General features: G+C 45.3%; 1 protein-coding gene across 1 annotated transcript in view; it reads left to right on the top strand.

The window, feature by feature from the left end:
* The window catches only part of SV2B (synaptic vesicle glycoprotein 2B), a 188,643-nt gene that overhangs the window by 123,896 nt on the left and 49,081 nt on the right, over positions 1-15,666 (top strand). The gene's annotated exons all lie outside the window — the stretch shown is intronic.

Genomic DNA, 15,666 nt, shown 5'->3' with positions numbered 1-15,666 from the left:
GATTGAAGAGCAATACCGCCCTCCTCCTGTATCAGACCATGTAAGGGGTCCCAAGGAATGATCCATCACCCTATATGGACCAGAGCAGCAGAAGCTAAAAGGAGTCCCCATATCCCCACGGCCAAGAATCATGTCAGAGGTGGAGCTCATAACTGCTCAGCTAAAATGGTCCTTGGTAGGCCAGTGGATGTAAAAATCCCTCTTTATAAGTCTCGTGCAGCCAAGCCCAGCTGAACTGATTTTCACTTTGCAAAAGATCAGTTTTGTTTCCAGAAAAAGTCTCAGATAGTAGCAGGGCAGGGAGGAGGGAAGGGAGGGTCAGATAGATAGTCCCGGGAATGTAACAGCCGTTGACATGCTCCATGGGGCCCACTGAACAGACTGAATGTGAACACCTTCCCCTCCAATGGGGGCCAGCTGGGGCTGCTCACATGTGCAGAGTGAACATTTTTTGTTTCACTGCTGGAATTTTTGCTGACTCAGAGATGGGCATCAATCTCTGCTATGGATGTGCAGGAAATGACCCAGTGAAGTTTCATCCTTTCCTTGGCCTCTGTGCCTCACCTCTCTTGGGTCCCCGAAAGGGAAGTGTTGTCCTTGAAAGGAGATGTGATAACAAATTATAAGGCATGAGCCATTAATTACAACAGTATAGAGTCATCTAATACTAGAAGTGAAAGGGATGAAGGATGGCTCCTAGTATGCCCTTGGTTTCCAACTGGAGGAAACCAAGCCCCAAGAGGAAGTGAGTTGGTCGAGGTCATATACTCTGAGATTGGGACCTGGGACCCCTGCCTACTGGCACAGAGCTCTTGCCTCTACACCAAGTAATCTTGCCTTTTGGTCTTAAGGAAGACTATACAAATCAATCAGATGATCTTTTCTCTGTATGACTTCTTTTTTAGGAGGCAGTATGTGTTTAGGATACACTCAGTTGCCGATAGCAATGGCTTTGAATCATAGAGATGTTTATTGTTTACTTATCAAGAATTCCCTGACTAGGTGGTCCCGGGGTGGGTTAGTGCTTCACTGATGTCAGGGCGTAAGGTCGGGCATCTCTGTCATCCTCCTTTCCTTTTCCTCATGGTCACAAGGTGATCACTGTAGCTCTAAGCTCTATATCCTCCCGTAATGGCTTTCCCAGCAGAAAGTAAGAAGGATGGTGGCAAGGAAGTGCTTCTTCTGCTTTTATTAGGCGCAAAAATATTGCACAGAAACCTCTGATAACTCCTTGAATAAATCCCTGGCAAGAGGAATTGGATGGAGATGACCATCTTAAGTTAGCTATGATCCACCCTCTAGGGTTGAGTATGTATGTAGAGGGACAATTGCTCTGAGACTATTTTAATACCGAAACAAAAACCAAGGTTTCTTTAATAGGGAAGGAGAAGGAAAAAGTTTTGTGGGGAATGTGGCCAACAGACTCTACCGTGTGCGTAAGTGCTTTAAAGGCAGATGGTGCGGTTATACATCTTGGCTACACCATTAACTGCCTCTATCACTGCAGACAAGTCACTTAACCTCCCTGAACCTTGGCTTCTTTATCTATAAGATTACAATATTATTAGTACTTACCTTACAGAACCACTGTGAGGATTAAATAAGATAATGCAATAAGTAAAGACTTATCACAGTGCCCCACAAGGACCCAATAAATATGAACTTGCTTTGTATATTCTTTATTTTATTTAATAACTCTAAGGAATCAATTATTTGTTGGCTGACTCATTGCTGAATGACATACAGGTCTTTTTCTCATGGAGCTAACATTTTAGGGGAAGGAGACAATAAATAAGGTGGTTCTGCTGATCTCCACTCCTCCACTGGCAGGAACAAAGGGGGCTCCAGAGCTCATTGTGCTCTTGGTACGCCCTCTGATACTTCTTTCTCTCCCGACACTACCAGCCTTGCCAACAAAATTGGTCTCAAAACCATCAGAACTAATTCTGTTATGCCCTTTTATCACTCTATGTGTTGGTCACTATGAGGCGGTCCATATCTCCCAAGCCTTTCTTATCACCTGGATTTGCAGCCCCATACAACATTGCCCATCCCTTTCCTCCCCTCTTCTCTCAATGTCATCCACCTTCTTGCTGTAGCTGAAATGCATCCTCCTGAAGTCTTAGATGGCAGCTGTTTTCTCTCTCACACTCCACACCCCTCGTACCATTGCTCTTCCATACTTCTCCCTGAAATTTCCAGACCATTCTCCCTTCCTCCTCCCTACGCATCCCATGTTTAATCTGTCATTGGGGTGCACTGCCTCCTGCTTATTCTTATAGTCATCTAGTGATCTCTATTTCATCCCCTCATTCCTGGAGGATCTTAGTCCGAGGTCCACTGTCACACTCAAAAACTATTTCCGTTATAATTCTTGGTAATTTCAGTAAGTGCTTTCCAATATCCCGGTTTGTCATTTGTCGAGACCCTCTCCAGCGACACCCCCCACCTCAAGTACTTACCCTCCCGGTCTTACCCAGGTCTTATCATGACTGGTAACTCCAACCCCTTCACAACCCCTAATGTCAAGCACCCCTTCTGTCTTCAGCTCACTCTGCCTAGTTCTCCCTCCCCACTCCCCCCAGCTGTTCAGCCTCAGGGACACCTTCAGCCATTGGTCTGTCTGTCACCACCCTCTTGTCCTCACCACATTTTTGACTGAGCTTAAACTCTGTGGACCAGAATCATCCCCATTCCCTGTGTACACCATCAACTTCCATGTACATCTTTTATTTCGCTGTGTTACCCAAATCTGGTCACCTCAAACTCATCATCAGCCAGTCCCCAGACCCTGGAACTGAACATGGCTGATGAGAGGCACACAGTGCTGTCCACTGGCCTCACTTTAAATTCATGATCAGCAACCTCGAGGGGCCCTTTGTGCTGCCAGCTGTCATCCTCTATTTCCGTGAACTGCTTACTTTCCCCTGCCCCTTGATGACTATTCTGTTCCTTATCCATTGCTTCCAATTCCCAGAATCTCCTCCCCATCCTCGCTCTCAGTGCAAAGAACTCATTCCTCTTTCGCCGCGGAAACAGAAACCAGAAAAGAAGTCCCACGGCTCTGACCACCACGCCTACCCTGCTAACTGCCTCTGTTTTTACCTTATTCCAGTTGCCGTGGAGGAGCCTTAGTGTGACCTGTCCCTTCTCACACCAGATGCCCATCCCTCCTCACCTCCCCAGGACACTTCTTTCATAATTATCACCTTCTCCTCCTGATCTCTTTTTCTACCTGTATGGAACCCTCCCATCAGCGCACAAACATCATATAATTTCTCTCATCTTGACCCTACGTGTATCTTTTCTATTCCCTTTTTGGTAAAATTTGCTGAATCCAATTCCTCATTTCTCATTCTCACTGGAACATCTGGGAGTGAGATTCAGTCCCTGCCATTTCATAAAACTGTGCTTGTCTAGATCACTAGCGGCCCCACTTGGCCAATCCAGTGGCCCAATCTCGGTCCTCAGCTTTCTTGACCTGTCAGCAGAACCTGTAACAGTCTACCCCTTCCTCCTTCTTGATACACTTTCTTTATTGGACCTGTAGCTACCACAGTCTTCTAACTTTCCTTCTGCCTGTCCCCTGCTGGTCCTTCCCAGTCTCCATTGCTGGCTTCTTATCATGTTTTTGACCCTTAACCATTGGAACATTTCAGTGCTCAGTCCTGGAATCTCTTCTCTATTGCCCTTCCTTTGGGGATCTCTTTGTCTCTGCTTTAAATGCCATCTATTCGCTTGACCCTACCTTGAAAACATATCCAGAATCCAGCCACTCCCTACCATTTCCACTGCTCCCCACCACCCTGGCCCACCCCATTGGCATCACTCACTTGGAATATATGTAATGGTCTTCTAACTGGCCTAAATGATTCCACCTTTGGAAGGAGAGTCACTGTGACTGGGTGGTCAGGGAAGGTCTCTCAGAGCCTAGGGCTGGAGTATAAGAAGGAGCCACCCATGCAAAGATATGAATAAAGAATATACTAAGTATATTCAAAAAGCAAACAGTGTGAAGATTCTGGGGTGAGAAAGAACACAGATCATCACTACCCAGGGGGTAATGGATGCGTGATAAAAAGGCAAATAGCAACTTAGGACAAATTGTCAAAGGAATAGAAAAATTAAGAGATCTGAACCATGGGAAACATTTTAATAAAGATGTGAATACTCGCATTCCTAATATACTACTAAAACCTGCACTGCTCTCTGTCACATGGAGTTCTCAAACAGTGGATGAAAATAATTGCTTTGCCAGTAACGTGTTTTAAAAAGCAAAGAATTTTATTTAGAAATCCAGATTTCTGATGCTTTTTGAAATTGTAGAAATAGCATCTATATTCTACAACACAGCAATTGGCTAAAGTTGGGTATGGCTGCTCCCTTTAGGTGGGCATGTATTTCCGAGTCTCTGCCATTCCTTACAAGGTATGTCTGGGTAGCTTCACTCCTTTCCCTGCCTGGCCCTTGTAGGTGCAACCCTGAGGCCAGGAGGTGAAAAGATTTTATCATTTTGGATATTGAGAAGGATTCATAAGACTCCACTGAGTATGGTCAAATAAGGCTTTTATTTAAAGGCAAAGGCCACGGTGGAGCAATGGAAGATCATATAGGTAAGCATTGGGGATTCAAGAGACATCCAGGCACAGTCTCTCCAGGGTCCTTCTTATTCCCATATAGACCTATCTCTAGATTGAACCACCAAGGTCTGTGCAAGAAATCTTCACTCTGGGAGAGCTCAAGATAGAAGTTCCCACAGGGACTTTCATGTCCCTTTGGTCTTACGATCAAGCCCTGACCGACCAGTGATACCACCGAAAATCATTAGTAAACAAACTGGCCCCAGGGTTGCCAGGGGAGTTTCAGACTTTAAATAGCACCTCATAAATACCATTGCCCTTATCTTGCCCAGAAGTCAGAGCCAATATCCAGGTGTCTCTAAAGATAAACATAGATCTTTTCCAGTCTGGCTGCAAATCAAGTCTATCCTAATAAAGAAGATAATGTGCTTTGAAGACAAGGTAGCCCACTTTGGTATAGAGACATTGTACCAAAAAGGCAGCTGAGTTCTGGAAGATCATGGGTTTGACTTCTGCCAATAACCAGCTGCATCACCTTCTGGTCCCTTGGGGTGAAGCTCAGCCCCGCTCCCGCCCCACTGGCCATCTGCTTGTTGTAAGACAGCCAAGTACAGCTATCAGCCTCTTTCCACTTACCGGCTTGCCAGAGTTCTTGCCGTGTCTCCTCTCTGGCCCTTGCCCTGATCCACCCCTTCTCCTTTATTTCTACCTCTTTATTTCTGATAGACTGAGTTTTTTGAAAGCACAGGGCAAGGATTTATTTATCTTTATGCCACTCTTCCGGGTTCACTGACATGCGGAGAATGGGGCTTAGCAAATTTCCTTGTGAAGACTTTGGTTTCCTCTCCTGCTCTTTTATCAACCATTCCCATCTCAGACTCTGGCTCTTGGCTGTACTGTCCATGACTGGCCTTATTGTGGTTCCCCTGAACGGGTCCACCCTCTAGAAACCACCACAATGGCAGTCCCAACTTTTTCTTTAGTGGAATGGCTGAGGGATCACCCAGTCTCACTGGGTAATGATCACATCTGAGATGCCCACAGTACATACCTCCCTTCACTGGCTTTGGCCCAGGTGACACCCTCTGTCACCTGCCTCACCTCCTCTCACCTGTTGTGGGAGCTGTCCAGAGGGAAGCTTTGCTTTTCTAAGAGATTTCTAGCGTGGTCATATGTGAACAAGGCAATTTCAAGATTCTCACAGTATTCTCAGGAATTTTTTCTTTTTTTTGAGAGAGAGATAGAGAACAAGCAGAGGAGGGGCAGAGAGAGAGGGAGTGGGAGAGAGAGAATCCCAAGCAGGCTCTGCGCTGCCAGTGCAGAGCCTGACTTGGGGCTCAAACTCCTGAACTGTGAGACCATAACGTGAGCCAGAACCAAGAGTCAGATGCCTACCCAACTGAGCCACCTGGGCACCCCTGTCAGGAAATACTTTTTGAGGCCTCTTGTGTCCAGTGTGAGAGAAGATTAAGGGAAGTGACAAGTACCACTGCCCCAGGGCTAGTGGACAGAAACCTCACCAGTGACCTGATTCCTTTCTGTTACAGTTGCTCCCACCATGGCTGTGGGCCTGTCTTCTACTCACCAAAGACATGGCCTCGTCTGCTCACAGGTTCATGGCTTGACCCAGAATATTGCGTGTAGCTTAAGCTTGATCACACACTGCTGGGAGGGTGAAGTCTCCAGGCTGCCTTGCAGCGTCTTTATTTCCCATAAGTATGGTTGGAGAGAGAACCCTTCCCTGATTTAAGGTGCTACCCTTATGCTATGTTGCTGAAGCAAGGGACTTCTGTCCCTCAGACCCCCCAGTCTGTCTGCAGACTTCCATCTCTGGACCTGTTAGGCACACGCAGAACCTAGAACTTCCAGAAGTGGTAATTCTACTCTTCCATAGGGTTGGGGCTTCTCCTGAGCTGAGGGGCCAGACCTGAGGGGGTGTGTTGAATCCTCAGGCAGAGTGACAAAGGCCTTATGCAACCCAGGTGTCCTTGAATGGTACTGGTGTGTCTTTTCTTGTGGGTTTCTCCATACATTGATGAGCCGGTCACTCAACTGTAAGCCCAGATTTCTTCCATCATATTTCAGAAAACTTTATTAGCTATTTTTAAATTGTGGTCAGAGAGGAAAACTCTTAACTTCAGTTTCTTCATCTGTTCATCTGTTAATTTTTTTTAATGTTTATTTATGTTTGAGAGAGAGAGAGAAAGAGATGGGGGGGGCAGAGAGAGAGGGAGAAAGAGAATCCCAAACAGGCCCTGCACTGTCAGCGCAGAGCCAGATGTGGGGCTTGAACCCAACAACCGAGCGAAAATCAAGAGTTGGATGCTTAACCGGCTGAGCCACCCAGGTGCCCCTCTTCATCTGTTAAGTAAAGATATTAATAATTCCTTCACACGGTTGGAATGACAAACTGAAATTATTACATATGTCACCTGGTATAGTACTTAGGACACAGTAGGAGCTAAACAGATACTGGTTCCTTTGCCCCTTCCTTTTTCCTCTGCCCATTTATTTCTAAGTATCTTGTGTGACAGCTAGGAAAGAGTCCCAGCTTCCAATAGATTAGGAAAGTGAACCTACCTCCAAAGATTCATTCACTTGAGTTTATTGGACACATAAAGTACTAGAAAAGTCCAACACAGTAATTGCCAGATTGTTTTCCACTTGACAAGTTGTTCAAGCCAAACCTTTTTGGTGCCAAGTACCTGGATCCAAAAGAAAGCATTTACTCATCCCAGAAGTTTCCAAGCATCCAGATGTCATATACACACAGTGCTTGGCTGACTTAACCTAACACATCTGATTTCATGGAGGTGTGCAAACAGATACCCTGATGTCCTTCTGTGACTTAATACCAAAGTGAGACTTCACTAGGAGGTTCCTGCATATGTTAAATCTTTATCAAATTTATCTCCCAGACCCTAGTCTAAGACAATATTGCCCTTCAAGGAGGTATATTTGGTTGAATAATAAAGAAATGGAAAGGAAATCGTTCATTTGGGAGGTGCTTCTTTTGATCCCTGCAAAGTATATGTGTACAGTCCAACAAATAAGTTGTTGTACAGAAAGGGAGCTCAGAAGCCTCCCAGGATAATTAATGCATTTAATTTCTATGTATTCAAGCAAAAAAAAAAAAAAAAAGAGTTCAAAATGGCTTCTTAGTCCTTGGTTCATTGTACACTTCACCCTGCTGCCTCGGATGCTCAGAGAGTATATTCTGTTTACATGAAAAGCATCTCTAGAGATGGCAAGAGTGTGATATGTACCAGCTCTCTGGAAGGAAATTTGGCCACAAACTCATCGAGCCTGTTTGACCTCATAGTTTCGTTTCTTGGAATCAATTCTGAGCAAATGACCAGCAACACAGACAGAGACATATGTACAAACATGTTCTCTGTAGGGATATTTATCAAATGGAAAAGTGGGTTATGAGACTTCCAATACAGAACGATCTCAACCATATAAATGCAGTGTGTAGTTGTATGTGTACAAATAGAAATACAAAGACAGAAACATGCTAACAACAGCTTTGGGTGGGCGGCATGATGGAGGGTTTTTGCCTCCACTTTTATACAGTTTTGGTGTGTGTGTGTGTGTGTGTGTATTTGTATTTTTCATATTTTTCTATTGTGATTATGAGTTATTTTATTTATTTCTGGAACAAATATTAATGGAGTGCTTCCTATGTGCCAAACTCTGAGCTGGGTGCTAGAGACGTAGAGAATTTCACTCAAACAAAACCAACACAATCCCTTCCTCCAGGAGTTGACAGATGTTGAACAAATACATGTGTGAGAGCAAACAGACATATGTGATAGGGAAGAAGGAAGAATATATTGCAGAAATACCAGCAGAGAGGACAGAATTGCATTTGGAGCAGGGGCTAGGGAACTATAACCTGTTTTTGTTTTTACATATTTTTTAAAATGTTTTATTTATTTTGAGAGAGAGCAAGAGCAAGAGAGCATGAGCAGGGGAGTGGCAGAGACAGAGGGAGAGAGAGAATACCAAGCAGGCTCTGTACTGTCAGCACAGAGCCGGACACAGGGCTCGAACTCAGGAACCGAGAAATCATGACCTTAGCCAAGATAAAAAGCCCAACGCTCAACCAACTGAGCCACCCAGGTGCCCCTGTTTTTACGTTTTTAAAGGACTGTAAAGAAAAATAGGAAGAAGAAGAAGATGTTAAAGAGCTATAGGACATCTGCAAAGTAAACTATTTTTACAAGAGAAATGTTTTTTTCTCTGCCCCTTGACAGAAAAAGTTTGCTGAGTCCTACTTTGGAACATCAGGAGGCCTCTCTAAGGAGATGGCAATAAATCTGGGCACTTACCCACGAGTTAGCAAAAAGAAAAAAAAAATTCCCAACAAAGTCTTATTGGAGGAAACTCGGAAAATGTCTTAGTTAAAAAAAGCTTTTTTATTGGGAATCTGGCTCCTTCTGCAGGTAAGGAGGGAGGTACATTTAAAGGGCATGCTACTATAAATAAGTTTCTTCTGCCAGTCTATGTCCTTTTACCTCAGATGCCTTTAATATATGGTGGGTTTGACTTTAAAATACCGCCAACTTATTTTCATGTTTCTAATCCCGTGGCTTTCTTAGGTCACAGCCAGTTCCACACTGCACCACTCCCAACGACAATCGCAACTTGTATTGTGCATTTACTTCTGTGCCAGGCGTCCTGCTAGGTACTCTGCATCCACTGTGCCATGCAATCCTAACAACTCCACAGGATGAGCACATTATCTGACTTTTACAAAGAAGGAGCAACGATCAGAGAAGCCGAATGGGTCGCCCGTGGTCATGCTGCGGGTAATTCGTGAAGCCAGGGCTAAGAGCTGGCTCATCTCACTTTCAAGACGGGGCTCTTTCTCTTATGGCACCTGTCGGTGCAGGCCCCTCCTTCTTCCATGGAGGCCTAATTCATTTCCTGTGTGGTGTTCTCACTATTAAGAGCCCTTCTCGCTCTACCACATTCCCCTCCTTTTTTTTTTCTTTTTTTTTTTTTTTTTAATTTTTTTTTTTTTTCAACACTTATTTATTTTTGGGACAGAGAGAGACAGAGCATGAACGGGGGAGGGGCAGAGAGAGAGGGAGACACAGAATCGGAAACAGGCTCCAGGCTCCGAGCCATCAGCCCAGAGCCTGACGCGGGGCTCGAACTCACGGACCGCGAGATCGTGACCTGGCTGAAGTCGGACGCCCAACCGACTGCGCCACCCAGGCGCCCCCACATTCCCCTCCTTTTGCCCCCATTCCCCCGACTCTGCAAGTAGCCATCGTGGTTTTTAATTTCCTTAAAACCTCAGTGTATTGGGCGGCAGATTTTCTTAATATGCCACTGAGCTTGTTGAGTGGAACTGAAGGGTGATACTCTCTAGCCTTCTAGCTAGTCCCTTATCTGCTGCGTGCTAAAGTAATTTTTGATAACTCCATTGCATTTCAATTTTCCAAATTTATTGTCTTAATTTCCTCTGCTAAAGACAGATTTTAAATGGGTTTAATAGCACAGCCATTTCAGAGGCATCGTTAGTTTTCTATTTCTCTTCTCTGTGGATCAGCCCTTCTTCCGTCCATTTCTTCCCCGTCATAGCCTCCCAAAAAAGTGCAGGGGAGGAAATCTTCCCTCTGCCCTCCCTGGCTGGAAGCCCTGTGAATTAAAGTGACAAAAGACAGATTAACAAGAGGAAAGCAGCTTATTAGCATGTGCAATACATGCACACACACAGAAGCACTCCAAAGGGATGGTTAGGACTTCGCCTTAGCATTTTCCCAAAGGACAATACATTTGTAGAGAAGGAACAAGTCCCAGGGGAAGGCAAGAAAGCCTTCCAGGGCTGGCAAATGGTGCAAACTAATGGAAGATAAGGTTGTTGCAGTAAGGTTTGTTATGTTGATGCCTCTTGGTGCTGTCCCTGAGCTGGAAAGAGTCTGTGGTGATTACAATCCCAAGCCTGTTTTTTAGGCAAATGTGAGGGAGGGCACAGAGCTCTGTTTTGGAGTCTGCTGTTTCTCAGCTGTCATCAGCTCAAAATAACCCTTCAACCAAAGTGGCATATTTTGGGGGCAGCATATCTTGACCGCTACCACAGCATTTTGAGAAGCGTTTCTTATTCTTTCTAGTTCCTCCTTTTGCTGCGGACAGTGGGTAGCAAAAGCACCAGGCTCGGAGCCAGGAGACCAGACGTGTGGTGCCAGCAGGTTCTGGGCCAGCAGGGAACTTCCAGAAGAGTCACTGACCTTATCTGGGGCTTGGGAGTCCTCATCTACTAAAGCTGAGTTGCTGGAGTCAATATCCAATCTCTGAGATGCATCAATTTGCCGATGTGTCTGGATCGGTCAGGGCGTGGTCAGCAGACAGACATCGTAGCAGTTATTGGAACAGAGAGAATTTAATATAAAGAATTATTAGCTGGGTGAGTGAAATGTGTTTATAAAATGTACCGAGATAGTGAATGCAGGGAGCAGGTACCACCGTGGGACTGGGGGAGTAAAGTAAAGAGATCCGCATTATTGTAACTGCAGAGCTCAGAGGAGGAAACCCGAGGAGCCATAACTCAGATCTCTGGAGACGGGACCCTGCCTGGCCGGTGTTGGTGTGGGAGGGGAGGAAAGGGCAGGATGTGGCTGGTTCTGCTAATTGCATTCAGTGGCTCCTGTGGAAAGGCATTGCTGCTTCCTGCTGATGGATGCTGGGGTGGAATTTACAGGAGCAGAAACCTCAGGTCCCTTCTTCTTGCTCCAGCCTTTCAGCCTCTCTCTCTAGTGCCCCCTATTGGCAGAGGCCCAGCAGGGACTGTCTGGCAGAGCATAGGTGTTTGTGGACAAAGTAGGAGCTGGAAGCGTAGCTTCGGGGCTGAGTGACAATAGCTTAATAAGTGGCACAATGTTCATCGCTGAGATTGCAAACTGCTAGTCTAGAAGCTACTTTTGACCACTGGCCAAAGTCTGGTCTGTAGACATGTTTTGTGTGGCATTCACAATAGTTGACCTAAACATTTGTGTCTGGGCTTATTTAAAAAAATTTTTTTAATGTTTACTTATTTATTTTGAGAGAGAGAGAGAGAGAGAGAGGATGAGCAGGGGAGGGGCAGAGCAGGTGAGGGGCAGAGAAACAAGGAGAGAGAATCCCAAGGAGGCTCTTCACTGTCAATACAAAGCCCGATGTGGGGCTTGAACTCACGAACCGTGAGATCACGGCCTGAGCTGAAATCAAGAGTTGGTAACTTAACCGATTGAGCCACCCAGGCGCCCCTATCTGGGTTTATTTTTTAAATCTGAATATGTTCTTCCTGGGAAATCCACACACTTTCATTGTTCATGATTTATATTTAAAAAAAAAGAAAATGAATAGGAAGGCAGTTTGGAAACCAGTGATCAGTTTACACATGTGGTGGTAGGGCCCTTAGAGGGTGTGAGAATATTCTCCCAAATCTCACAACCAGTGAATGAGATTTTGTGGTTCTAAGGCCAGGATTCTCATCCCTGCCCGTCAGTGTGCTCCCAGGAGGATAGGTGAGCTCTGGTCTGCTACTTCCTCAAAGTGTGGTCCTCGGATCAGCAACACTAGTCTTGTCAGAAATGCAGAATGTCAGGCCCTGCCCCAGACTTACTGAATCATACCTGATTTTTTTTAATTAAAAAAAATTTTTTAATGTTTATTTTTGAGAGAGAGAGAGGGAAAGACAGAGACAGAGAGAGACAGAGACAGAGTGTGAGCAGGGGAGGGGCAGAGACAGAGGGAGACACAGAATCCAAAGCAGGCTCCAGGCTCTGAGCTGTCAGCACAGAGCCCTATGCGGGGCTTGAACCCACGAACTGTGAGATCATGACCTGAGCTGAGGTCAGATGCTTAACTCACTGAGCTGCCCAGGTGCCCCTGAGTCAGTAACAGATTTTACTGCGATCCCGTCATGCTTTCCGTGTGCACAGTAGCATCTGAGACATGCCGAAGATAGCTTTATAGAACAAAGAGAAGCAAACATTAATTGGATGTTACTGTTTTCCTTTGGGGTAGGGCCAGAGTATGAAGTGTACAGGTTGGTTCTCAGCAAGTCTCCTGACAATTATTCTGATTTCCCTCCTCCCTTCCTCCCGATTTACAGGCCCCCACACACGATGCAAACAGCTACATGCACACATATAACCACATGTGCATGCATGCCTACATCATATGCATTCTCTCTCCCTCTCTCTTCTCTCTCTCTCTCTCTCTCTCTCTCTCTCTCTCTCTCTCTCACACACACACACACACACACACACACACACTCACTCATGAGCCATTATCATGTGGCCTCTGTTCTCCCCCGCCCGGCCCGAATCCCTCACCTCGTTCCCCGCCGTGCACTGTGCTCTACTCACACTGATCTACTTGGACACAGTTGCCCGAACATATCAGGTGCCCCCTTCGCCTCCTCAGTCTTGTGTGCATGCTGCCTGCCAGTGCCTGTGATTCACACGCCCAATGACCAAGATGGAAACCTGATCATCAGCTCAATGTCTGGCTCTTAGAAGCCTTCCCACGTTGAGTAAGATGTATTCAGGCTGCGCTCATTCTCTGTGTTTGTATAGTACCCAACACACACCTTTCATGGAACATTCTTTCTCACTAGGGGATAATCGTATAATTTATGGTTTATCTCCTTGAAAGGAAGGAACCTTGCCCCACTTAGCAAGCAGTTCTGAGGAGGAGCAAACAAGGAAGGAAGAAACTAATACAGAGCTAGTAAGTCTGACCGATGCTTATCTGTAAAGAACAATAAAGCGTAGTGGTTAAACATCGACTCTGAGGTTGGGATTCCCAGATCAAAATCTGGGTACTTCTGCTAGTTGTCTGACCTTCCGGAACTACTTTAGCTCTCTGTAAATCAGTTTTCTTCCCTATAAAACAGTAATGGTATCTGTGGGGTTGTTGTGAACATTAAAGGGGATCAACTATGCCAGTAAAATGCTTTGCATGAAGCCTGGCTGGTGGTGAGCGCTCACTCTTGTGTTTGCCAGCTCGGTACTATGATGTGATATGTTAAGCTCTTATGATCTATTGCTGTATAACCTGCGGGCTTAAAGCACCCGTAGCATTTCCTTTGCAATTTGGGCAGGACTCTCCTCCTCCCTCCCTCCCTCCCTCCCTTCCTTACAACATCTGCTCTTTATTCCAAAACATTTATTGACCAGGTATCATGAGAGAACCACAAGGCATTTGTTGGCTGACTGAGATATTGGAAATTCTTGACAAGAAGTTGTGCTGAGGCCAACACAGTTTGGAAGCTGAACAGACCTAACTTGGAAAAAGATGTTCCCTCTCTGCTCTTATCTGGAAGTCCTAAATTACCAAGTACAAGGGCTTGTGTAAAACCCCAGTCTAAGTTGGGCCGGTGGGGATAGCCCAGCAGTCTACCTGGAAGGTGGGGGGAAGGGCGGGGCATCTCAGGTGTGGGGCTCCTGAACGTGGCAATTATGTTAGGTGGGTTACCTAAGTCAGAGGAAGTAGAACCCAGTTCTTTCCTGGCGAGAACCTGGTTGGGCATGGATGGAGTTTGGGTCTTTTCCAATTGGTTAAGGTATTGGATGCTAATTGGAAATTAGCATGGGGGCCAGGATCTCAGGACCAGGCACAAGGAAGTCATGTGGACTGGAAAGACCGGGTGAAAGTATCAGGGAGGCTGCAGGCTGACCCTCACTTGGGCTTGTGTAGTGGGATTCTGGGGTCATAGCCACAGAAGATGGCTTTAAGATACCCTCATGGTGAGTAAGGCAGTTCTGCTGGACATAGCTCACAATGGCTAAGAACTGAGCAAGATTAAGTCTACAGGGAACCAGATGATGGAGATCCTTAGCTGCTCAGGTCTGGGGAACAGATACACTCATAGTCTAGCAGAGCATACTGACCGACATATCATTTCCATAAGGCATGACACGTACTCTGAGTTGGGTTTGCAGTCTTGACTCATTTTCTGAAACACAAGTGTGGGTGACTTAATATTAGTGGGAAATTGCTCGCTACATTTTCTGGGCTTTGGGCTGGGAACTGGTGAAATAGGGAGGCGGAGTTATCCTCATTCTATTACTTGTCTGTGGATCCTCCGAGCGTACAGAGAAATGGCAGATTTGAACACAGGCTTGGCAATTTACCCTAGACATCCCCATGGTTGATTTCCTTTAGGTCTTTGCCTAAATGTCCTGTCTCAATGAGAGCTTCCTGAACCATCTTATTTAAAATCTCCACCTCCCACCCTGGCTCTCCTGGTTCCCTTCCTTCCCATTATTTTTCTCTATGACTCTTATCAGCCACCTACCAACTGTATATTTTACTCATTTATTATTTCTTTTCCCCAATTGGAACGTAAGCTCTACGAAGGCCAAGATTTTCAGGTGTTTGTACCTCACTGTATGCCCAGTAACTAAAAGAATGCTTACCTAATAATAGGCATTTAATATATACTGTAGACTCATAGGCATATTTCACGAAGTAACAGCATATACAGAAACGTAAAAGGAAATAGCATCTTCCATGGCTTTGAGGTGTGTAAAGGCTGAAAGTGACAATACAGGTGAGTGAAAAAAATCTTAATGAACACCATTGACAACACCAAAGCTATCATTTCGTTTCATCTCATGGAATAAAATGATAAAAGAAAGAACTCTGTCATGGGGAAGATAAGACAGAGCGTAGTTAAATCTCTCCTTTTGGGGACCAGCCTTCAAGTTAATCAGCTAATTGAAGCTCTTTGCTTTCTGTCGGCCCTTCCTGGCACACACCTGCAGAAATAAAGCATCTGCAGATCCAGAAGCTTCCTTTCTGTGAAAGACAGTTTGTGTTCACCATTTGGTTTCCAGTCAAGGCCGGGTGAAAGGATACTTATGTAATCTGTATTCCATATTTTTGACTTCGTGAAGGATGGTCTGCAAAGTTTCCTTCACAGGTGTGGTAAAGCACATCAGGACTTAGCACAGGCATTGATAATTAGTAAGCCTTCAATATTTAGTAGGAAGACATTATCCACATGCTTCTGGGGATGTGCCATGACCGTGAAGATGCTGACTTTCATTGCAATACCATAAACATGTCAATAGCAATATATTTA

Source organism: Puma concolor, chromosome B3 (assembly GCF_028749965.1).
Source record: "Puma concolor isolate L17-30 chromosome B3, mPumCon1.1.hap2, whole genome shotgun sequence".
Lineage (NCBI taxonomy): Eukaryota > Metazoa > Chordata > Mammalia > Carnivora > Felidae > Puma > Puma concolor.
The sequence above is the reverse complement of the archived record's forward strand: the minus strand, read 5'-3'. Positions and strand labels throughout refer to the sequence as shown.